We start from the raw sequence: 23,864 nt of genomic DNA on the forward strand, positions 1-23,864 counted from the left end.
GCTCAGGGACGTGCCCCGAGGGTCTGTGAGGAGCCTCGGGATACTCCCGGCCAAGGACTGCGGAGAGGCCAAGCCTCCCGGCGTCCCTGGTGGCCCTCCCCAACCCCGGCAGCCTGGGCTTGGCCCAGCCGGCGCCAACCACCACTCCGCGCGCGCGCCCCGCCCCCCCGGCACCGCCCGCCCCTCCCCCCACACCCACCCGCGCGGCTCCCAGTCCACACCGCTCTCGCCTCCTCCGGGTGCATTGTGGGTGGGGCGCCCCTGCTGAGCACTGTAGGGAACCCCCTTTGCCCCGGCCGACCGGCCGCCCTCAAGGGTCGAAGGGAGCTCAGCCTCGGAGACTGACGCTGTATTCTTGGGTCCGCCCCTTCGGCGACTGAAATCTCGTATCCGCACAGCGTCGACTGGGTAGGCATTCTCTTCTGACTGACGATTGGCTCGGTTGCCCGCCCGTCACGCGTCGGGTTTGCCGGCTCTCTCCCCTTGGGCCTTCATGGCCGCTGGCGCGATCAGTCGGGCCAGTCGGGCTCGCTTCTCATTGGCTACTGTGTACTGTCGATCTTGGATAGGTTCCGCACCCTTTGGGTGTAGGTCTCATCAATTGGGCAAACACCTCATTCTCATTGGTCGCTTGCCTTGCCATTCAGGAAGACGTACGGAAACCCGGAAGTATGGGAGGTGAAATCTGCCTAGCAACCGGGGAAGCCGGGCTGGGAAGCGGGTAATTTCAGTCTGAGGAGAAACCCGGAGTCCCGCGGAGGTGCCAGCTTCAAACCTCGGCTCCCCCCTCCCCCCGCCCCACCTGCCTTCCGCCCCTCGCTGCTACAGCTCTGTGTGCAGTCGCGAACGTTCCCCACTAGGGACAGTTATCATTACCGCGCTCCTTCTCCCCCCCACCCCCGCCCCGTCCCTCAGCACCCCTCAGCCCTACTGTCCGGAGTGCGCGCCCCCGCCGCGGGAGGGGGAGTGGTGGACGACACGGGGACGGCGGCGGCGCGCAGCGCGTGGCGTCCCCGAAGCGCGCCCCCGACTTCAGCCCCACACACCCCGCACGACACACGCTCCGTCCGCTGCTGCTGCCGCCACCTGAAGGAGCCGCTGGGACCGTCCCGCCCTCCTGGGTGCCAGCCCAGGCCGCTGCTGCCCTTCGGAGCCGCGGCCGAGGCTCCGAGATAACTTTGGCTGGTCGGTGAGTGACTTGGCTTGTCCGCTCGCGGGGGGCCCGGGCGGAATTCCCTCGCTCTGAGCCTCCTTTCCGTTCCGGCCGCCCTGAGGGACTGCGCTCGGGCCGGGCCGGGCCGGGCCAAGGGGCGGGGGGGAGGGGATGGTTCGGGCCGGGTCGGGACTGGAGGCCTCCCATCCCCCCGCACCCTGGGAACGTGCCCAGGCTCGCCCGCTCCCCTCCCCCCTCCCGGCCGTGCCCCCCACGCCCTGTCCCCCGGGGCGCCGGGCCGGTCGGGCGGGGCGGGGCTGGGCGGGTCCTCGCCCCTCCCCTCCTTTCCCTACCGAGGGGGAGGGGGAGGCCGGCTGGCTGTGGGGGCTGCGGGGCAGGTGCGCGGGGATGGGGGGGTGATTGGAGGACCGCCCCCTCCCGGTAGGCTCCGGCTCCCCCTCCCCAGAGGCGCCGGCTGCCTGCCCGCTGCCAGCCTCCTGTCCCCAGGAGTTCCAGCCTCTCAGGCCAGGGGCGCCGCGACAACTTTTGTTTTCTCTGCCGGACTCTGAGGCTGTTTCCAGGATGGAGTTTTAAAGGCCCACGGGAAGGAAGGCAGGAAAAGGGTGCTCTCTTTGGGCAGAGAAACTCTTCCCTTTGCAGCCACCTTGGTGTGGGGCATCTGCGTGGCTAATCCTGTTTCAAAACCCTGCGTTGGCTGCGCTAGACCATTGTCTCTTCATTATCACATTGTTAAGCCACCAGATCGGCTGACCTCCAGAGTCCGTGTCTTTTCCCCCCCTTCCCCTTCCGCCCTTTGCATATTGGAAACCGCTTCTTACTCTTCAGAAAGTGGCACTCCTGGCCGGGCTTTACCTGTTCCACTCACTCTTTCCTTCTCGGAGATAATTCACCATGTCATTGACAGCTCTTCCTTTGGGTAATAGGGGAAGGGGAGGGGATTCTTAAGTGTTTACAGACGGGACCTGAACTATTGGCTTCCCCAGGCTAGAAGGCCAGAGGATACTATTGATTAGCAGTATCATTTTTTGTAAGCACTTAACTTTTAGAACCTCCCCAAAGGGAAGTCTTTAAGTTGGTTTTACAAGTTTGTATGTACTTTTTTTGAAGTGCCCACCCTGGATTCCAGGTTCAATCCAGGTGCTAATTTTATCTGGTTTGCTAGATGCGAAGTTCTACTGAACACTAGTGGATGAATGCCGGCTTTGAGAGATGGTCCAAAGGACAGGAATGAAGTCAATTTGAAACCCGAGTAACTGTTGTAACCTCTTCCCGTCCACATGCAAATGTGTCTGCTGGAACCTGTGGGAAAAAAAGTTTTCCTTAAGAAAGACTCTAACTTATGTAGATTGAACTGTGTTTTGGTTGTGCTTTTAATAACTTCTGACCCTAAACTAGTGAGAATATCAATTCACTTTACTGTTTGAAGGCCACATGCGTCCTGTTAAGTTTCCATATAGGTTTTGTTTAATTTAAGTTCTTTGTGAGCGTTCTCAGCAGACTATAATTTGAGTTCTAAATCTGTCAGTAAGCTGTATGGACACAAGTTTCAACTCGAGCTATTTTCTTCTATGTAAAAGTGTACCCTAAGAGTTACCTAGGATCTCTTGGTCTTGGTTTAGTCAAGTTCAGGCAGGATGCTGCATGCTAACCGCTTGCACCTCTCCTGCCTCTTAATGGCCAATCTCAAGCTGGTAGTACCTTGGAGGATGAAGATTTTCTGCTATTAGAAAATTCAGAAGGGAGAAACATCAGGGAAAGCCTTAGAACCAACGGTGGTCAGGTAGATGAACAGAAGTTTTCCAAGAGGAGAGAAAAAAAATGAACTACAAAGGAGATTAGGGTTCATGCCTAGGCTTAGACTAGTAGAGCTTGAAATTTTGCCAGGTCTAAATGTGCCCAAAGGGGAAAAAAACTTTTTGGTATGTCTCTTGCAAAACCCACTGCCCTTCTGAATATGGAAGCAGTGCTTTTCTATGTTCTGATGCCAGACATGAGGCAAATCTAGTGGGTGGCCTTGCGTTTGTACTTGTATGTTCTTTGTTTGTTTCTGCCTGTAAAGTGGGGATAATGTGTTTTGTAAAGTATTTGTAATATTGGGAAGTGTGAGGGCAGTTATTTTAATATAGCACAACTATGGCTAGATTTGGGCAGAAGGGGCAGCCATATTGATGAATGTAAGGAGTGGTGGGAAGAAAACAGATTCTACCTAATGTTAAAGTAATATTCTTATATTGGGACTGCTTGAGTAACCTTTTGGGTTGAGAATATAGAATGAGAAATTTTTCATGGTAATGAATTAGATTTTAGGACCAAGTATTATGAGAGTGATATTCAAAAAACATTTGATGCAACACAGTAATAGTACTTAAAGAGCTTGAGTTCGTGGCTTAGTACCATACGGGAGATTAGAATTCATATTGAACTCCTTAGTTTGGGAAGCTAACTCAACTCCTTAGGGGGCATAAGGAAAAGGGGAAGACACTGTGATTTTTCATGTGAGTCTGATATTTAGTATAAAACAAAATCCCAGGGGAGCCCAAATCAAGGCCTTAACTGTGACTTTGGATAGAGGGCAGAAATGGTGCTGTTACTGATGACAAAGGAACTTTTCCAAAGAAGAGAATCTTGTAGATGCTCCTAGTATGCACCTCCCCTGATCTCCAATATTATTCTCTTTCCTCCCTCCCCTTTATAAAGTTTGGAAATGAAATCTGTTTGGATGTTGTAAATTTTTAAAATGACCTTAGGTGTTCAGATTAGGAAGGTAAATATGAACTTTTTGGAAATTTCTGTCAGTCTTTTTTAGAGACAAAGTTGCCTCGTTATGTAGGATTGAGTATTTCAATTCTCAGAACATGAAAACTAAGGTAAACTATCTTAAAAGGAGTGCTGGACTTTGAGATTGTCATTGGTAGTGCGTGCTTTAGACTTCACTGAGATGTGGTGCCAATAAATACGGAGTTTTTGTATCTAACAGGAAGTTTAAAATTTTTTTTCTATTTTAATTGAAACAGTAGAGGTTGGAAAGATATTGATCTGTATATTTAGGTATATTTATTAGATAATAATGATGCATGGATACCAAGAGGTAGGCAGCCCTAAAAGGCATATGGGACCACTCTTCTCAGTACCTAACTGTGGATTGATAAATCTGTTGATTTATATTACCAAAATAGTTGGGGAAGTGGGAGAGTTCCTTCCTGTTGGATACAACACTGCTGATGTTAAAATCCCATAGGATCTGGAAGATAAGGAGTGAGCTGGTCTTTTATAGAATTGTGAAATAGCTACTGTTCATAATTTGGACAAAACACAAAAATGATTAGATGTTTTCTTCCACTTTGTTTCGACTTTATTGGTTTTCTTCATGGCCACATGGTATAGTGGATAGAATTCTGGTCAGAAAGACTTATGTTCAAATTCTGCCTCTGAGCATCTGTAGAACTTTGGGCAAGTTATTTAAACTCCTTGAATCTCAGTTTCCCTATCTGTAAAATGGAAATAATAAAACCTCTGATTACCTTCTTGGTAGCATTGTTGTGAGATTATTAGTGAATGGTGTGTGTAAAGTGCAGTGCAAACATTAAAGCTTCACATACATATGGGTTAATTATTATCAAGTAACACCTTTTCTTTTGACCTGCTATGTATGACTTCCTTGTGATTCACTAAGTCATCAGGCATTTATTAAGTACCTACTGTATGACAGACGCTGTGCTGGGTGCTGAATCCTTGGCACAGAGAAAAAAATTAAAAACCCCGTCCTTCAAGAGCTTAAATTCTAGTAGGGGAGAAGCAGCATGTACAGAGAAAATTAAATACGAAATGTGTACCAAGTAATTTCCAGGAAAGGATACTAGTAATTGGGAGAAATCAGAATAAGCTTCTTATAGAATTCTACTTGAGTTGAGATTTGAAGAAGCTAATAATTCTGTAAGGTAAAGGTGAGGAGGCCATGTTCAAGAATGGGAGACAGCTTGAGCAAAGGCAAGAAAGTAAAAATTAGCAGAACAATAGCAGGCCATTTTGACTGGAATATATAGAGTGTAAAACGGGATAGATTTAAAACCCGGAAAAATTAGCCTGTAGTCAAGTTGTGAAAATCTTTAAAAGCCAGGCAGAAGACTTTATTTTTTATCTTAGAGGAAAGAGGGAGCCACTAGAGCTTATTAAACGGGCAAATGGCATGGTTAGATCTGTCCTTTAGAAATTTTACTAAGGCAGCTTTGTGAGGGATGGATGGGAGAGACAAGTTAAGAAGGACAGTTAGATGACTAATTCTAGTCCTGGTGAGTGGTAATGAAGGCATCAACTAGGGTGGTGGTCATATAATTATTAATTTATGAAGTATTTATTAAACACCTCTTTGTAAGGGCACTGTAATACTGAGGAAGGGCACTATACATTAGAAGAATCAACAATTAAATATCCATCCCTACCTTTATGGAATTTATCTACAGATAACTATAGCAGGTAATCTACTACATGCCATATAGATCCAAATGGGAAAGATTGCTACTGGCAAGCCTTTTGTATTTGTTATCTTCTGTTAAAAGGTGAGATTTCTTGAAAGCAAAGGACCGTTTAGTTATTGGCTTTTTTGGATCCCATGGACTTAGCATAGTTCTTTGCACACAGTAACCCCTTAATAAATGCCTTTTCATTCATTTAGTCATATTTAATACAAGTATTCAGATGCATTTTAGTTTAAAATCCTTCTTAAAGATAGTAATATGTTTCAAATTCTGTGGCATTTCTTTAGTGCTTCTTATGTTGAGCAAAACCTACATAGGTATATAAAAAGCTTTTCCATTTTCTGTTTGTAAATTTAGTGGATATGATATCAAATCCAGGAACCTTGCTGGTCATCATCCTGAAGGAAGTAGCAACAAAGAAGTTGTAGTTGGTTTAATGGCTTATATTGGCAAATTCTCATTAGTGTGGGAAGGTAAAATGAGGCTTAATACTACAGTTGTAGAACCATCTTTGCACGATTCCGTGTGTGTGTGTGTGTGTGTGTATGTGTCTTCATCTTAACTTTTCAGTTGTTGGGGAAACCGTATACAAGGCTGATTAAAAGTCTTTAGTTTGACCAATAATCAGATATGCTTTTTTAGCTTGCTGTACGTAGAAGGGTAAATTGTTGAAGAAACTGGGAATGGTGGTGGGTGGGGAGGAGGCTGTTGTAGAAATTACTTTTGTAGCCTGCATAACTCCCCTTGTTCCCTTACTTTTTACTGGTAATAGAGGGATAAAGAAAGAGGAAGTTTCCCATTGTTGTAAGAAACCTGTACCCTTAATTATTCTCACTAATATTCTTTGTTCCTACTCTGGTGCTGCTGAACACTGATGGAGAATAGTCACAAAGTCATGCTGATGGGGTCCACTAGAAGTTTGTGTTATCCATTCTCAATTGGTCCCTCACTGACACATGCCTGTTGTTTTACTCTTCCTTAAGATAAATTCTTTTTAAAAAATAAAACTTTTGTTTTCAGTTAAGCATTTATTTTTTTCTGTGTCCCATCTTTCCTTTCATTCTCATTGGAGAAAAAGGAACATATATGTTGTTCATATGTACATACATATAACTTGTAACATACATGTATTGTCAAGCAAAACAGATTTGATCATGTTTAACAGTGTTACATCTTGAGTCCACCTTTCTGTCAGGAGGCGTAGGGTCCTCTGAAATCATGGTCGGTAATTATGTTGTTCAAAGTTCTTAAGTCTTTCAAAGTTATTCTTCTTTACTTATTGTCGTATCAATTGTTCTCTGGTTTTGATCACTTAATCAAATCAGTTCATATAGAAGATCATCACAGGTTTCTTCGAACCCTTCCCTTTGTTATTTCTTTGTTATTATGTTCATGTATCATACATAATTTGTTTAGCCATTCCCCAGTTGAGGGATACCTTCAGTTTGCAGTTTTTTGCCACTACACAAATAGCTGCTATAAATATTTTTCCCTTATTCTTGATCACACTCCCCACAATGGCTTTTCCAAACCTTTTCTCAAGATACCTATGTGCCCGCTTCCCTCTCCCTTCTCCACAGAAGACCTTATCTTGTACTTCAATTAAAAAAAATTGAGGTTATCTGTCCTGAGACCACCCTCAATTTCAAACATAACTACTTTCACCATCATCCCCCCTCCCCTCTTCTCCTTTGTTCCAGTCCTGAAGGATGAGGTAAGCACTTCTCATCAACATCAGTTGTTCTGTTTGTTTCTTTGCCTTCTACTTGTTCTATTTGATTACATCCCTTCCTTTTTCTTTCAGGAGCTTGCTCTTTCATCATCTTCTTTCTTTCCTGAATTTTCAACATTTCTGTATTTACTGGTTCCTTTCCAGTTGCCTTCAAACATGCCTAGATCTCTTCAACCTTCAACTGATCCTATCATATTGTTTTTTATTTCTCTTCTCTTTTGTAGCCAGATTCCTAGAAATGGATGCTTGCATTTACTGTCTCCATTTCCAACCTTCATAATCTGGCTTTTGATATTATCACTTAACTGAAATTGTTCTATCCAAATCTTATCTTATCCAAATATCCAATATCCAAATATCCAATCTTCTCTTGTCAAATCTGTTGTCTTCTTCCTTCTTGACTGCTCTGCAGTGTTTGATATTACTGATAACCTCCCTTTCTGGGTATTCTTTCTTTCTTGGGTTTTTGTAACACTACTACCTGTCTGGTCAGTTCTTTTCAATATCTTCTGCTAGATTGTCCATGCCTCATTTCCCTGTGAGTGGATATGTGTCCTGGACCCTTCTTTTCCCCATTTTTCTACACTTTCTTTCAGTGTTCTCTAATTTAGTTTCCATTAGTTCAGCTGTTACCTTTCAACTGTTCAACAGCAGATGACTTCTTAATCTACACAACCCACCTTTATCTCCCCTAAGCTTCAGTCCCACTTCTCTCACTACTTCCTGGATATCCCATGCATCTCAAACTCACCCTGTTCAAAATAGAATTCATTTTTACCTCTCAACGAATCCCTTTTCTAAACTTCCCTGTTTTTGAAGGGCATCATCATTCTTTTAGTTACCTAGATTTTCAATCTAGGAGTCATTATAGACTTTGACTCACCATTTCTAATTAGTTACCAAATATAGATTTGATCTCTTCAGTATTTCTCACATAGGTCCCCTTTTGTCCACTTAGACTAAGTTCAGGGTCTCATATCTTTCCTGGACTATTGCAGAAGACTCTTAATTTGTTTTCTCACTTTTGACTTTTTTTTCTATAAAATTTGTCTTTCACATAGCTTCCAAATTGGTATTTCCAAAGCATAGTTTTGACCTTGTCACTCTTCCTGCTTTAGCATCTTTAATGCCTTTAAGATAAAATGTAGATTCCTTTCTTTGGCATTTAAAGACCTTCACAGTCAACCTCCAGATTTATCTTTTCAGGCTGATTACATTACTTCCACTCACCTACTCTACACTCTCCCCAAACTAGCCTGCTTGTTGTTCCTCATAAGTGACATTCTGTTGCCCACCTCCATGCCTTTGTAAAGGTTTTCCACCATGTCTGGAATATTAGTCTTTCTACCTTTGCATCTCAACCTCTGACTTCCTTGAAGGTGCCCAGTTCAAGGGTCACCTCTTTAAGAAACTTTTCCTGTTTCCCCCAGTCTTTCACCATACCTGTTCACTTGTATCGCCATCAATGAGTACATCATATTTATGCTTTATTTATTTGTGAGCATGTTGTATTTCCTTAGTTGAAAAGAAGCTCTTGGAGAGCAGAGACTGTTTTACTATTGTATATGTATCCCTGGAACCCAGCACAATGCCATATACATGTTAAGTGCCTAATACTTGCTTGCCGATTAACTGAAGGGGCTGTGTATTTGTGATGTCTTTGTACTTGCCAACACTACTGCTTCATTTGCTCTGTCTGAGACTTGCATGAATTGCTATTTTCATTGCTGTATCAACTGGGAACAGCTTTATCTAGTGTTTTTCCCATGTCCTATGATTGATAGTTTTGGTGGCATCAATTAATAGTACTTGAAGAATTCATTGCTTTCTGATTATCGGCAACTCAGGCAGTTGTATAATAACTGTACCCATAAATATTGGTACTAAATGTACAGGTTTCCTACCCTGAGGGGTTATATGAAGTTGTCATAAAGATCCTTGAGGTCTTGATGTTCCAGAAACTTCACAGTGTTGAAAACTGTGCTTTGAAAGGATATTCTTAAGAAGATTATGTAATAGATAATGTACTGAAGTGAACTAATCTGAAGAAGACTGCCCTAGGAGAATTCTACAGATTGCTGATGAAAACTTTGGGTAGTCTTACCTAGAGGAATCCTTGTCAATGTGTATTATTGGTATCATAGAGATCTTCTAATACTTTCATTTATAGATGAGGAAATCTGAGGCTCACAGACTTGCCCAGGTACAGATCTAGGAAGTCACTAAGCCAAGACTAAAATTCTAGTTTTTTGACTGGCTATCTGCAGCCAAATCAAAGCTAGAAGGTGTCATAAAAATTACAAAGTTAGATTGTCTGAACATTTGCAAGTAAGATTGGCCACTATTATGAGGGAATAGTAAAAAAGTGAACCCTGTTGATGGAGTTTGCCATATGACAAAGTATAGTGACTATGTTCTAGGATTGGTTTATTCTCCAAAAGTAAGATCAGTGACATTTGTTAATCCACAGGCTGGCACATTAATTATTATTAAATAATAAGGCAGATACCCAATACCAATAATGATAATTGATACATGGTGCTTTAAAGTTTGATATATAGGGTTTTTCATACATTCTTTCATTTGAACCTCACAACGACCCAATAAGGCAGATACTAAGGGTACTGTTATTCTCATTTTGCAATTCTCATTTACATTTTACCAAGGCTCAAAAGTTAAATGACTTGCTCATGGTTACACAGCTGATTGTATGTCATAGATGTGATTTAAGCCCAGGTAGATTTTTCTGACTCCAAGTCCATCACTGTAGCCACTATGCTATGTTGCCTCTTACAAGACCCTCAAATGGAGTGAGGTATTGTCATTGAAGTAATACCTGAAATGAGCTCTGAACTTGGAAGGAAGACCTTAATTTGAAACTCACTTCAGACTCTTACTAGCTGTGTAACTCTGAATAAATCACCTAAATGTCTCTATCTTGGGTTTTGCATTTTTAGCTATTACTATTATATTTGAACAGGGAAGACTTGTGGATGAAAAGCACATAACTTAAGACTAACCATTAAAGCACCTCCTATGTGCATATGGCTTTGTGTTAGGTGATGTGGACACAGAGATGAAAAAAACGACACTGTGTTGTCCTTTCTGTGTAGCCTATGAAGGGACAAAGGTAAGTATAATTCAAGGAAGATTTTGATCAAGGCAGAGAAGAAATACAAAGTGCTTTTTAACTGGGGGTGAGGGGAGAGAGCAAAGGAGGGGGGTTGTGGGGGAGTGTCAGGGAAGGCTTTATAGAGGAGAATTGTGCCTGAGGAAAGAAAGTTTTGACCCACAGAGCTAAGGAAGGGAGTGTATTCTAGGCACAGGAGGTGGGAGACAGTATGTCAAGTTAGGGGAACAGCAAAGAGTAGTCCAGTTTGATGGTAATACAGTATACATGAGAATGGTGTGATATGAAGTAAGACTAGAAAGGTAGATTGGAGCCAGACTGCCAGGTTAAGCAGTAGAGAACCACAAAGATTTTTGAGCAGGGGAGTGATGTGGTCAGACGTATATTGGGGAGATTACTTTAGCAGTAGTGTAAAGGGAGGGACTGGAGAAGGGGATAGACTGAAGTTAGAGAAACCAATTAGCAGACTATTATAAAAGCCAAGATGATTGATGATGAAGTTCTGTAGGGTTTTGGCAGTGATAAAAGAGGAAAGAATCAAGGATGAGTCTGAGGTTTCTAGTTTGTGTAATTAGAAAGATGATGAGCTCCCCAATAGAAATAGAGAAGTTTGCTAGAGTGCTCGTTTAGGGGGAAAATAAGTTCAGTTTTGGACATAGTGAGTTTAGGATGCTAGGATATGGCATGGCAGATATTGGTGAAGTGGGACTAGAATTAAAAGTAGATGGGTACTAATGAGGTCATTGAGGGCATACTTATGGTGAAGAGGGCAATTGGGGACACCCACTCTTTGAGAGTGGGAAATGGATTATGATCCAGCAAAGAAGATGGAAAAAGGAACTGGTCAGACAGAAAAACCAGGAGAGAGTAGCGTCACAGAAACCCAGGGGGCGTATACAGGAGGAGAGAGGTGGTCACCAGTGACAAAAGCTGTGTAACAGTTAAATAACATTAAATACTGAGAAAAGGCCATTTGGATAGAGTCAGTAGTCAGATAGCAAGGAATTGACAATTGAATGAGAGAGAAGTGGAGTAGAGTTAACCAATAGGATGATTTTTTTTCTAGCAGTTTGGCTGGGAAGAGGGAGTGGAAATATAAGGCCAAAACTTGGGGTCCAAAGGGTGAAAGTGGAGGGTTTTTTAAGAGTTGTAAAGATCTGGGCATAAACTCAGATTTAGAGCTGGAAAAAACCTTAGGGGCTATGTAGTTCCACTGTGTTATTAGGGAGGCCTACGGAAGTAAAGTGACTTGTTTCATGTCTCAGAAAGGCAGTGGCAGAGCTTGGATTTGGACCCCCATCCATTGCTCAGGCCAATGCTATGTTGCTTCCCAAGCCCAGGAAGCCATCAATAGGAGATGAAAGATTAAAGGGAGCAGAAGGGAGATGACTGGGCAAGATTCCACAGGAAGTGGTTTGAAAAATAGGATCAAGAGAACAAGTTAGAGGAGTTGCTTTTGGCAAGGAGATAGGCCACCACCTTCCTCAAAAACTGAAGCAAAGGAGTAGAGAATAGTAGATGATGGTAGAAATATTTTGAGCTGTGGTGGAGAGATAGCTCAAGGAAGATGACTAAATTTCCTTAAAGAAACAGGTAGTGAGGTTTCCTACTGACTGGCATGGAAAAGGAGGTGATAAAAGGCACTTGAGATGTTGTGAGGGTCCAGTTTCAAGATGCAATACCTCAAATAGAGAATCTAAGCTGAGTGGTATGCCCAGTGAAGAACTGAAATCATACTTTGGAGTGGGCTCAGTCTGCACAGTTCAGTGATTTACTCCAGTTTGGGTTCAGTCCTGCAAGATGTAGGTGTGAGGAAGGTAGATGGTGGAGATAAACCAGGGTTTGAGTTTAGTCAGGCATGAATGGTGATATGACAAGGAAAGCAAACAGTACATAGTTGAACTAAATAATTATAGGGTTGTCTTTCTTTCTATATTTTCAGTCCTCATACCCAGAGCTGCAGCCTAGAGTCTGCAGCTGTGTATGGAATATTCCACTTGGTTGTCCCATGGTCATCCTAAACTCATCTTTCCAAAACTAAACTTGTTGTCTTTTCCCCAAATCCTCCCCTCTTCTTAACTTCCCTTTCTCTGTCAAGGGCACTACCATCCTTCTAGTCACCCTGATTCACAGCTTAAGAGTTATCCTTTACTCTGCATTCTCACACTTCATATCAAATGAGTTCCAAGTGTTCCTGATTTTACTTCCACAGCATCTTTTTGTATCATCCTCTTCTTTCTGCTTAAATAGCCACCAAATAATCAGTCAGCAAGCATTTATTAAGCACTTACCATGTGGCAAACACTGGGGCTATAAAGAAAAATAGAAAACCCTCCATGCCCTTGTTACCTCTTCCCTAGGCTATTGAAATAATCTCTTACTGGGTCTCCATTCATTCATCTTCTCCCCTTTCCAGTTCCATCTTCCACACAACTGCCAACATAATATTCCTAAAGCACATCTCTGACCATGTCACTCCCCTGCTTAAGGAGCTTCAGTGGCTTCCCATTGCCTTTAAGATAAAATACATAAACTCTTCTGGCATTTAAAGGCCATCACAGTCTGGTTCCTGCTTATATTTCCAGGCTGATTATAGGTTATTTCCCCTGAGGTACAATATATTCCAGCCAAACTGGACTACTTGCTATTCCTGTGCATAGCATTCCATCTCCTTCCTCCATGCCTTCTGTCATTTGTATCTGGATAGGGTATTAAACTTGGAATAACGAATATCTGGGTACAAGTCCTTATTCAAATACTTATTAATTAGCACCCTCTCCATGCCTCAGTTTTCTCTTTTGCAAAATGGTAGAGATTGGATTTGATTGCTTTCAAAGTTTCTTTCAGCTCTCAGTCTATGATCCTTTGATCTTATGATCTCTGCCTCTTGGAACTCCAGACTCCTTTCAGGGCACTGTCTTTGTAAATAGACCTTTCTTAATTTTTGCAGGTGTTGGTCTAATACCCCACCCCATTTTCCACTGCAGTATATTTACTTTATATGTACTATGTATTTACTTACTTTTGAAATATTGTATCCTTTCAGTAAAATGTAAGCTCTTTGAGGACTGGGACTTTAATACTTTTATACTGATGTTCTTAAGTGTTTATTAGCATCGAAGTAGTTACCCATAGGTTCACAGGATCATGGATTTATAGTTGAATGGAATGGAACCTCAAAGGTCATTGAGTCTAACTCCCTTATTTTATAGGTGAAGAAACTGAGACTCAGAGAGGTTAAATGACTTGCTTAGTACCTCACAGCTAAACTATTAAATGTCTAAGTCAGGACTTGAACTTGAGTATTCCGTATTCCCAAGTTCATCAATCCATTACACTATGGTGCCTCAGCACTACAAAGGTAGCGAAGTTATGCCAGAGCTGAGGGGATGGATTCTGAAAACAGGGAAGAATTGAGGGATTAGAGATCATGTTGAGGGCAAAAAAAAAAAGTACAGGCTTTGGGAAAGTGGAAGCATAGGTTCTGGTGGTGGTGGTAGGGGAGGATTTCAGAATTTAAGAGCTTCTAGAAAAAAGCAGTATCAGTTGATGGTGAGTTCTAAGGACATGACCAATCCTGTTAGTAATGTCAGTATTGAAGATTCAGGGAATGGGATGGAACAAGCCATGTTCAGAGTAACTGAGAAAGGTAGGGAAAGTATCTTGGGTCTGTATATGACAGTGACAAAGTGTAATTATTGGATGGCATGGAGTTTAAAGAAGTGGAAGTTGTTGAGTAGTAGCAGAGCAAAGATCTTCTGGACATAGTATAGGGGTGCAAGAAGAATGTTAGTTCCTGGCTTTGAGAATCAGGGCCCTGAGAGAAAGAAGACTGGAAGGCGTACAAATGATATGTAAATACTGGCAGTTCCTCTGAACTGAGTTCTTTCTGAAGGGTTCTTCATTTGAACAGAATTCACCTACGACTATTATACTTCAGAACTTCCTTATTTCTTAATTGCTTTTTTTTAAGCTCCAGGCCTTTTTATTTCACCCTTTAAGATTATCCTTGTTGAAAGAAGACTTTTGACTTAAATTTGTAATAGAGTAAGATTTCAAACTCCTCCCAAAGCAGTTTTTCTTCAGTAAGACATGGATCTTACTAATTAGTCTATCCAAATGAAAGAAGGTATTGCTAACAGATTTGGGTTTTAGGTCCGTATGTGCCATTAATTTGCCTTGTAGTGTTTGGTGAATCATAATCTGTGTAGGGTCTCAGTTTGCTTCTGTAAAATGAGGACATTAGACTAGGTGTTTTCTACCAAGTCTAAGATCATATGTACCCTCCCCCTGGTTGATTTCTAAAGTTCCTTATGTCTTCTGTTGAATAGTTATGGTACAGAAAGAACACTGTATTTTGAATCAAAAGATCCCAATTTAGGTATTAGTTTTGCCATTTATTATTTGTGTGACTTTGGACATATTTAATCACATTTCTCTTTCTTTTAAAATAGAAATAATAATGCCTGATTACCTACCTCAAAGGGCTGCTGGAAAGATCAAATGAAATTATAAATAAATCTTTGTATGTGTAGATATACCTACACACACACAAGCTCTTTACTACTTTTAAAGAATTATATAAATGTCAGCTGGCTGTGGTGTCATTGCTCTAATAATGCCTTAATCAGTTATTTGATAACATCATAGAGGTGATTTTGGGCTCTGGAATGCTATATCTAATGGTAGAATGCATACTCTGGCAGATTTTACCAAGCTGGAAAGGCTTCTAGTATGGACTTGATGACAGACTGTAGATCTGTCATCTGAGGATCAGCTTAGCTAAATTCAGAGCAGCTCATCACTACTAGAAGGTGGGTCAGTAGGTAATTCAGTTTTTTTTAGTCACAGAACCTATGAAAACCCTCCATTAAGATGTGGAGGTACTGTGATGCTATACATGGATCCTAAAATTGAAAGCAGGATATTTTAAAAAAATGAAGTAAGGAAATCCAGATAAGAAAGAGAATAAGATGCCATCTGGAAGCACAATACAGGGATAGTCCCTTTCCCCCTTCTCCCCTGACCCCCCTTCTTTCAGCTACTGTATAGGCAGAAGAAATTGCCTTTATCTACATTTGTAGCCAAAAAAGAATTTGCTTTATCCACATTTGTAGCCAGAAGAGTTCAGAGAGTGAGGGAAAGGGAAGGTTTGTATGTCATCAGTCTTTAAAAACAAGAACTTTCTTTTATGTCTCTTAGCACACTTTTAAAGATGGAGCTCATGTTGCTACTGTGCTAAAGTTTAAATATCTTTCCAACTTTACTCAAGAGGACTAAAGATCAAATATACCAAGAAAGGTGTTTTTCTTGACAAAATTTTTTGGTTTTGTTTTTAAATCCCTTAGTACCTAGAAACGTGGCTCAAGGACTGACTTTTCAGAGACTCAGTTTGATCTGAATATAGGTAGGTGGTTTTACCACAGATGTAGACACAAAGGAGATGTTCCTTGCCAAATAATGACACATGCAGATGAAGACAGTGGGAGATATACTTCCTGTTCACTACAATGGTTTTAAACAGTTTCTGTTTAACCCTTTTGGTATACTATTTGTGTTTACAGTAGGGTATCATAAAGGAGGGTCCTTCTATCCTGTTCTTAAATCCAAAGTGAGTCTAAGCTGGAGGATTTCTTCAAATGTTAAATATATAGAAGACTTGCATTTAAAAATACTATGTATTCAGAACAGCATAGTTAAAGATATTACACTGTTGAAACTGCAGACTGTGTCCAGAAAAGACACTGTTCTGGAGTGTAGTTAAATGTCATTGAGCACTACAAAGAAAACAGACAGATGTTTGCTGCTTTTTGATACTCTGTTTTCTCTCCCTTCCCACCAGAACCTCCATATTCTTTCCTTTGTGTAACAACAGCATAGAGTTTTTAGTGACATTAACTTTGCTTGTTGTAACACATTGGAAAAATTTCCTATTTTTTTTTAGTACTATGCTAATAACTTAAATAATTTTTAGACCATAGTCACTAGAAAAAAGTGTAAAAGTTATACTTAAGTAATGTCATTGTTTTTTCTCTTTTTCACCCACTCAGCCCTCTAATTATATTTTTCCCTCACTAGATGTATATATATAAAACATTCCTCCCCTTGGATTATAGTGATAGCATTCCTCAGTATATAGATACAACCACTATACAGTACTCTTCACACTTTAGTATAGAGTGGTCAAACTTGCCCAAGCTGCAGCAAAACTCTACAGGAATCAGATTAAAATGTAATTGGGAAATGTTTAGCAAAATTTTTAAAAATACATTACAGCATTGATAATGTTAATTTGTGGTTAGCAAAATTTTTAAAAATACATTACAGCATTGATAATGTTAATTTGTGGTTTTCTAAGTCAATATGTGGGCCACAGGGATTTGTTTCTATTTCAGTTTGACATCATTGCTTCAGAAGATTAAATTAATATATAGTATGGAAAATGTTAAGGGTTGTTTATTAATGATAGTTTGATGTGGTTTTTTAAAAGAAATTATAGGTTTGCCAGTAGATCAATATAATTGGGCAAAAAACAACAACAAAAATCCAACAAAGGTTTTTTGCTTGTCTTAGAAGGCTAAAGTAGAATGAATGACAGGGTCATGAGATCATAAAGTTTAACTAAAAGAGATAATTAAAGTTCTTATTTTTAAGTCCCTCATTTTAGAGATGTGGAAACTGAGTCTCAGAGAAGTTTTCTAAGATTACACAAACAGTAAGCAATAGATCTACAGCTTCTGACTCCAAATTCTCTGTCAATTATATACTATACTACTTTAGATCATTCCTGGCCAATTATTCATGAATATCTTGGCTTACCTCTGAGAACATCAGTTAGAAAGTCTACTTTTAAACACCAGTAATCTCAGGATTTAATTTGCTATTCAGGTTTGATGAAGACCTACCATAATTTTGAACTCAGTGGAAAGAAACTTAAAAAAATTCAATTCAACAAGCATTTATTCAATGATTAGTATGTGTTAGCCTCTGAGGATGCAAAGACCAAAGCAAATCTAGTCTGGTACCTTTAAGCTTACATTTTATTTGAATAAAACACTGAGGGTTTTCTGTGTATTATATGTATCAGAATTAGATCATAAGTGGTAGAACAATTAAATTAAGCCTTTGTAAAATAGATCAATTAGTGTGATGTTATCAATGCCATATATCAAGAGGGCTCCCAATATTAATTGACTAATTTGTTCTTTGGAATTAGGGAAAAATCTCAATTCAAGAAGCATTTGAGAAGAACATGACACCAGCTATAGTAGTCACTTTAATTAGAAAATTTTCATCTTCAGAATCTGGTTGCATCATATTTCATAATCATCAGAATTGAAATTATTTGTAAAGTATAAATCAGTTACAAACAGGCACTCAATAGTAAAACCACTCCTTGCCAGATACTAAGTAACTATTTCACCTGAACATTAGGAATATCAAAGATTACTGACCTTTTTATCAGCTTCACAAATCTGCTTATTATTGGTCAGCCTATCTTTACCTCTGCCTGCCATTACAGAAAACAAACCTTATAACAACTGTGTCTCATGTCCCCGACTGGAAAAACTGGCATGTATATATATGTAGCAGTTCCCTCTGGAGTAGCCCATCTATTGCCAATCCATGCACCAGTCCACAGGGGTGTGTCATTAATATAGTGCAGCTGCTGCCTTCCTCTGTAGAACATTATCACCTTAGTGACACTCCTAAGGTTTGCCAGCTTAGACTCTGGAATCCTTACATATGTCTCTCAAGTTCAGGGTCTCCCATCTGACCACACTTTGCTCTGTTTGTATTTAATTAAGTTGGCATTAATCAAGGCCCAGGTGAGGAACAGTGAGGTAATATTTTGCTTGCATTGCTGTAACATACATCATATGATTAAGTGTGGAGTATTAAACAGATTTGGAAACAAATACAGGTGTTAAGGATTCAAAAAGCAGAGAATCATAGTGACAACTGCAAGATCTCTCCCTCCCTCCCTCCCTCCCTTCCTTCCTTCCTTCCTTCCTTCCTTCCTTCCTTCCTTCCTTCCTTCCTTCCTTCCTTCCCTCCCTCCCTTCCTTCCTTCTTCCCTCCCTTTTTTCCTTCCTTCCTTCCCCAGTTTTTAAACTTTTCTTTCTCAAACCACCTGTGTTGGAGAGAGTAAGAATTTTTTTAGGTGGATTGTGTGACCTGCTTGTATCAACTGAAATAGATAAATCTAGGTTGGAAGGGCGGAGGTGGTGTCACTGTTATATTTTGTATCATCTTTTAGTTTGCAGAATGTCTCTTTCACAGAACTCAGTGTGTTACTGCGTTAAATATTGTTGGGGGGCAGTTATGAGATTGTTATAAACTGCTGATTGTTCACAGAGCCCAAAACTATTGAAATTGACTTTCTGTAACTTCCTGATGAAGGAGCTACATTGTAGAAAAGTGATCTCATTTATGAAAGAAGCTGTCCATGGATCCCAGTGCATTAGATTTTGAGGACAATTATTTATATTTTAATGTTGACAAGCATGGGAAAAAAACTACTATTTTTCTGATAAACCAGAACATGATTTGATTTGGTTTTGGGTATCTCCTTGAAATATTGCTACAAACCATGTTGGATGATATTCTTTCCTGTCCCTTTTCCCTCTTTCCCCTTCCTGAAAGGCTTTCAGAAGACTTTGTTTATATTATTAAAAAACTTTCACTCACTCAGAACTTTACTTCTCAGAAAAAAACCCTTTTTTCACAATAGTTTAAATTTCTTTCTTAAGAGACAATATGGTGTAGAGTACTAAAATTAGAATCAGAGCACATGCTTTTGAATCCGAGCACTTATATATAGAATAATAATTCATATTTTTATGTAACTCTACAGGTTTATAACTAGCTTTGCCCATGACAACAATTTGTACAAGTAGATAGTGCAAGTATTATTTCCATTTGGCTTGTGACAAACCTAAGGCATAGCAAAGTTAAGTGACTCGTCTAGGGTCATTCAACTTTTAGCTGAAATTTGAATTAAGTCTCGTAACTCTAACAGTAGTGCTTTTTCTGCTATATAGTATGTTTTACTCCCACCTCCTATTCAATGACCTTGAGCAAATCATTGAATTTCTCTGTATCTCAATTACTTCCTTTATAAAATGTTATTAGATCATACAGACAAAAATGTATGTAGTTTGCTGTCTTAAGATTACTGTTGTGTTGAGTTGCTCAGATTGAGACGTAACGATAGGGAGGGCAGGAATTCCCCAAGGTATCTGGAGGGTGGGCTTTAGGACTTTCTTTTCTTCTGTATTTTCTTTAGTTGGGGGGAAAGGGGATGTAGTGCACTTTTATGGCCCAGTATATCAGACTAGCAGAAACTTCTGAGGGTTTGTGGAAATCTCTGTTGAAGAGGGTAACTAGGATAGAGGAGGAGACCATGAAGACCATGTCTGTGATGATGTTTTAGCTTGGATAAGACTTAAGGAGGAAGGGAGAGGAAAGTAGACTTGATAGCTATCTTCATGTAGTTGGAAAGGGTTGTCTAGGAGTAAGGGATTAGATTTGTTTCTCGTGGCCTGAAGATAAAGCTAAGAGGCAGTGGATGGAAGCTGTAGATTTCAGCAACTTCTCAACATTCAGAGATATCTAAAAGTGGAATAGTTTGACCTGGACAGGATCCCTTTCATTAGAGATCTTTTTTTAAAAGTAGATCTTTTAGTAGTGGTTGGTAACAACTTGATAGACATTGTAAAGGTCATTCCTTTTTATAGGATTAGATGAAACTTTGAGGACCCCTCCAAATCTTGAGATGCTATAATTTCTAATATGGATAAATCCCAAATCACAGAATTTGAGACCTGGAAGGTATTTTGGAAATAATTTAATTCAACTTCCCTATCTCCCCAATCTTACATTGAGGAAACAGTTGTGAAGTGACATATATGCCTAAGATCACAGCAAATGGGAGAGGTGGAACTCCACCTGAGGATGTTAGGACAGAATTTGTCAAGCCTGGGGTTCTCTCCTCCTTGATACCGCTCTGCCATAAGCTTCTATCAGTAAGCTTTGTTTTCTGTGATTTTGTCATGGCTCAGAAATATAGAATATTAGGGGTGGAAGGGACCCCAGAGGCCTTGCAAATAAAGTATTAAGTATTATTATTATTAAAGTATTTATTAAGCTTAGTGTCTTCCAGGTACTGCAGTTTATTACAGAAAATTATTCTTAACCATATCTTTTGAAAAAAGGTTTTATTTCTGTATTGTACACTTGTGCAAAAGAGTTGCATCTCACCAGTGTGATGGGGAAGGCTGGCCTATTTAGATAAGCCCTAGGAAAGTTATCCTAGGCAATAGAAGTTAAGTGACTTGGGGAGTGGGACAGAGGAGAGAGAGGTTACATACTATCTGTCTACTACTTCAGTTGACTTTTGCTGTTTGTCCTTCATTATCGAAGAGGACTGTGACATCAGGAAGGTGATGCTATGACTTGCAAGTGAATTGGATTTGAGAGAGGTCTGCACAGTCACCAGCCTCACTTTTCTCCTCAGGAGCCATCTGGGTCCAGTGGCAAGATATAGATTAGGACAACAGGAGATGGCCCTCTGTTAACTTTTATTTCAGTATTGTAAATGATAGTTCTCTTTCTCATTAAGTAGGTTGTTCTTTTAAAAATGAATAATTATATTCTGTGAACATGAAATAGGTATTTCAGTATGGTTTAGGTTGCAGGAAAACCTGATTTATTCAGCAAATATTTATTAAACTACCTTTATATGGTGAACTCTAGATGAGGAGGGTAGAAATAATTGACCTGGCCTTGCTCACATGGAGCTTACAATATTTTGCCCCTTGGGAGTAGGGAACATATTTTATGCAAGTTTTAAATCCCCGGTGCCCGTAGCAGTACTCAACACATCTAAGCTTACTAATGCTATCAATATGTCTAAAAACGTATTCGAATTCCGTGGAACCAGTTAAAACTCCAACTAATAGTAATGTTGCTAACATTCATCAATGCTATTTATCACATACGTGGGGTAGAGATTTTACTTTAAAAAATATCCCCTCAAAAACACAACAAGAAATAATAAAAGTAATGGGCTGTGCAGGGTGGCGCCACAGCGTGAATTCTGGGTGCCCCCGATGAAGATCTAAAGAAGTCTCATAAAGTTTCTTCTCCATCTTGCTATGGGCTTTCTAGCTCCTTGTGTCTTACCTACTGGTAATTTCTTTGAACTCACCTTTTGGAGTCAGGAGCAAGGATAGCTCCTTGGTATCCTGCAGAGACACGTTAAAGGGTGGGGGGGATTGTGGGAGGTAGGGTGAGGTGGGGGCGGAAGAGCCGCCCACTGCTGCTGGAAGCTACTTGTCTTGACCGCATGCTCCTCGGCGCAGCGCTTTTCCTGGTCTGGCCTTGGTGTTTTGCCTTTAAGAGCTCCCCTGTGTTTTGGGGGTAGTAATGGACTGTGTGTGCTGACCCTGGTGCGCATGTTCAGGGTAGTGACGCCGCGGCTCCATGTGTAAGAAGCGCATTATTTGGCAACGGGAGGAGCGGCGGAGAAGAGGATTAGAGGGATCCCCGCCTGAGGGAAAGTTGGGGGTGGTGGTGGTGGCTGGGGGAAAGCCGGAGAACGTACCCGTTAAAAAAAAAAAAGAATCCAAACCGCCCAAACCTGTCTTGAGCTGCATTTTAGTGCCTTCGTAGGGTAAGGTCCGGATTAAAACTTCTGATTTTTTTGGGGGGTGATGGTGGTGGTGGTGAGAGGGGCATAGTGGTGGGGTGCAGTGGAGTTAGGGGTGGGAAGAAGGGTAGAAGGTACTAGAGAAATGTATTGGAATTGATGTATTCTGCCCCCTCCCCCTCCCATGTAGGAAACTGAAAGTACCTATAATAAACCGGTTAACCGGGGCTATCTCGACTGAGAAAAGTCTTGAATTAAGCTTGTAACACTACGCATATTAGTGTGGGACAATGTTTTTTCCTTTTTTTCCTGTTCTGGAAAATAACTTGTTTCCAAGTTTTGCTGGGGGAGTGGGGGTGGGAGGAGGTAGGGTCGTGGAAAAAAAAAGTAAGAATCAAGGAGTTAAATTTCTGTGAGCTGCTTCCGCTTTACGTGAAGTCTTCCCCCCCACCTCCCCGTGTTTGAAACTCGATTCTGTGGAAGGGACGAAAGTTTTGGGGGAAAATGTGTCTTGTATAGGGGTGGATGCAAACGGGAAAAGCAGGATGGGGAACAACTATTAATTGTTTCTGAAAGTTATTAAAGGTTTTTAATCTTTCTTGCTGCCTGCTTCCTCCTTTTCCTCCATCACACGCGTTTCACTCTTCCTCCCAGGCTAGGGAGGAGATAGTGCTTAAGTTGGATGTAGGGAAAAGCCGATAGTATTACGTTGAAAGGCGCGACTTTAAAATGGTCAAATTGTGATCTGGCGTTTTGAAAAAGAGGTGCCCTTTAGGGGATTGTATTTGGGAGTGCGGTGACCGGTCTTATTGGATACTTTTCAGGTCTTGAATTTTGTGGAATAGTATTTTCTGTTTCCTCTCCGTTTGTGGGTGTGGAGCGCAGCAGCAGGAGCCCGGGGTTTCTGGGTGGCTTTACTCAGGGGTGGGGGTGGGGTTGGGGGTAATGGACATATTTGTGTGTGTGTCTCTTTTGGTTGAGCCCCAGTCGTGGCACTTAACCCGGTTGTGGCAGCCAGACCGAATCTCCTGTCAGAATAAGAGTCCCCCTTCAAAGACATCCATCTATTTTCATATATTCTCTCTCTCTTTCTTTCTCCCTCCTTCTCTCCTCTCTTCCTCTCCCCCTCTCCCTTTCTTTTTGTCTCTTTTCCCCCTTTCCCCTTTACTCTTTCTCCTTTTTTCTCTCCTCTTCCACTCTCTTCCTTCTCCCCTTCTCTCTCCTTTCTCTCCCCTCCTCTCTCCCTTCCCTTCTCTCCTTCTCCTCTTTCCCTTTTCCTTAAACTTCCTTATGTTTTCTATTCCAGTTTTCAGGTTTCTACCCCTTCGTTCTTCATTCTGCTCCTTATTGATTTTTCTTTTTACCTGTAATGGGTCAGCAGCTGTGACTAGACCATTCTCATCCAGCAGCAGCTGGGCTCCTTAAGGGATTATCTTGAGAATTTTGAGTTGGTCATTTCATCCCTTTGAGGAAGGGGAAGGACCTTATTAGTATTATCACTTTTGAAAATACCAAGCTTTGGTTAATAGTTTTCTTTAAGTAATTTTTTGAGATGTTATTTTAAATTAGCATGAGGGAAAGTTTTTTTGAAGGATTTTAGGAATCTTGAATTTTGTTAAAGCTTGTGGTCCAGTCCAAAATAGGATAAGGATGATCCCTTATCCTATGAACTTTGGCCTTTCTAGATCTAAGTGTGAATT

At 40.9% G+C, this 23,864-nt stretch overlaps 1 protein-coding gene across 14 annotated transcripts in view; it reads left to right on the forward strand.

The window, feature by feature from the left end:
* Positions 1 to 1,051: 1,051 nt before the first annotated feature.
* Positions 1,052 to 23,864, forward strand: part of GATAD2A (GATA zinc finger domain containing 2A) — a 245,934-nt gene continuing 223,121 nt past the window's right edge. For 2 of the 14 annotated variants that reach the window (XM_072601130.1, XM_072601117.1), the window contains exon 1: positions 1,052 to 1,189. The gene's annotated coding sequence lies outside the window, so the exon portion shown is untranslated. Of the gene's footprint in view, positions 1,190 to 1,971; positions 2,091 to 21,781; positions 22,194 to 23,864 lie in introns of those variants that run through there. The other 12 variants (XM_072601125.1, XM_072601133.1, XM_072601121.1 and 9 more) reach the window with 11 other exon arrangements.

The sequence above is a fragment of the Notamacropus eugenii genome, chromosome 4 (assembly GCF_028372415.1).
Source record: "Notamacropus eugenii isolate mMacEug1 chromosome 4, mMacEug1.pri_v2, whole genome shotgun sequence".
Classification (NCBI taxonomy): Eukaryota; Metazoa; Chordata; class Mammalia; order Diprotodontia; family Macropodidae; genus Notamacropus; species Notamacropus eugenii.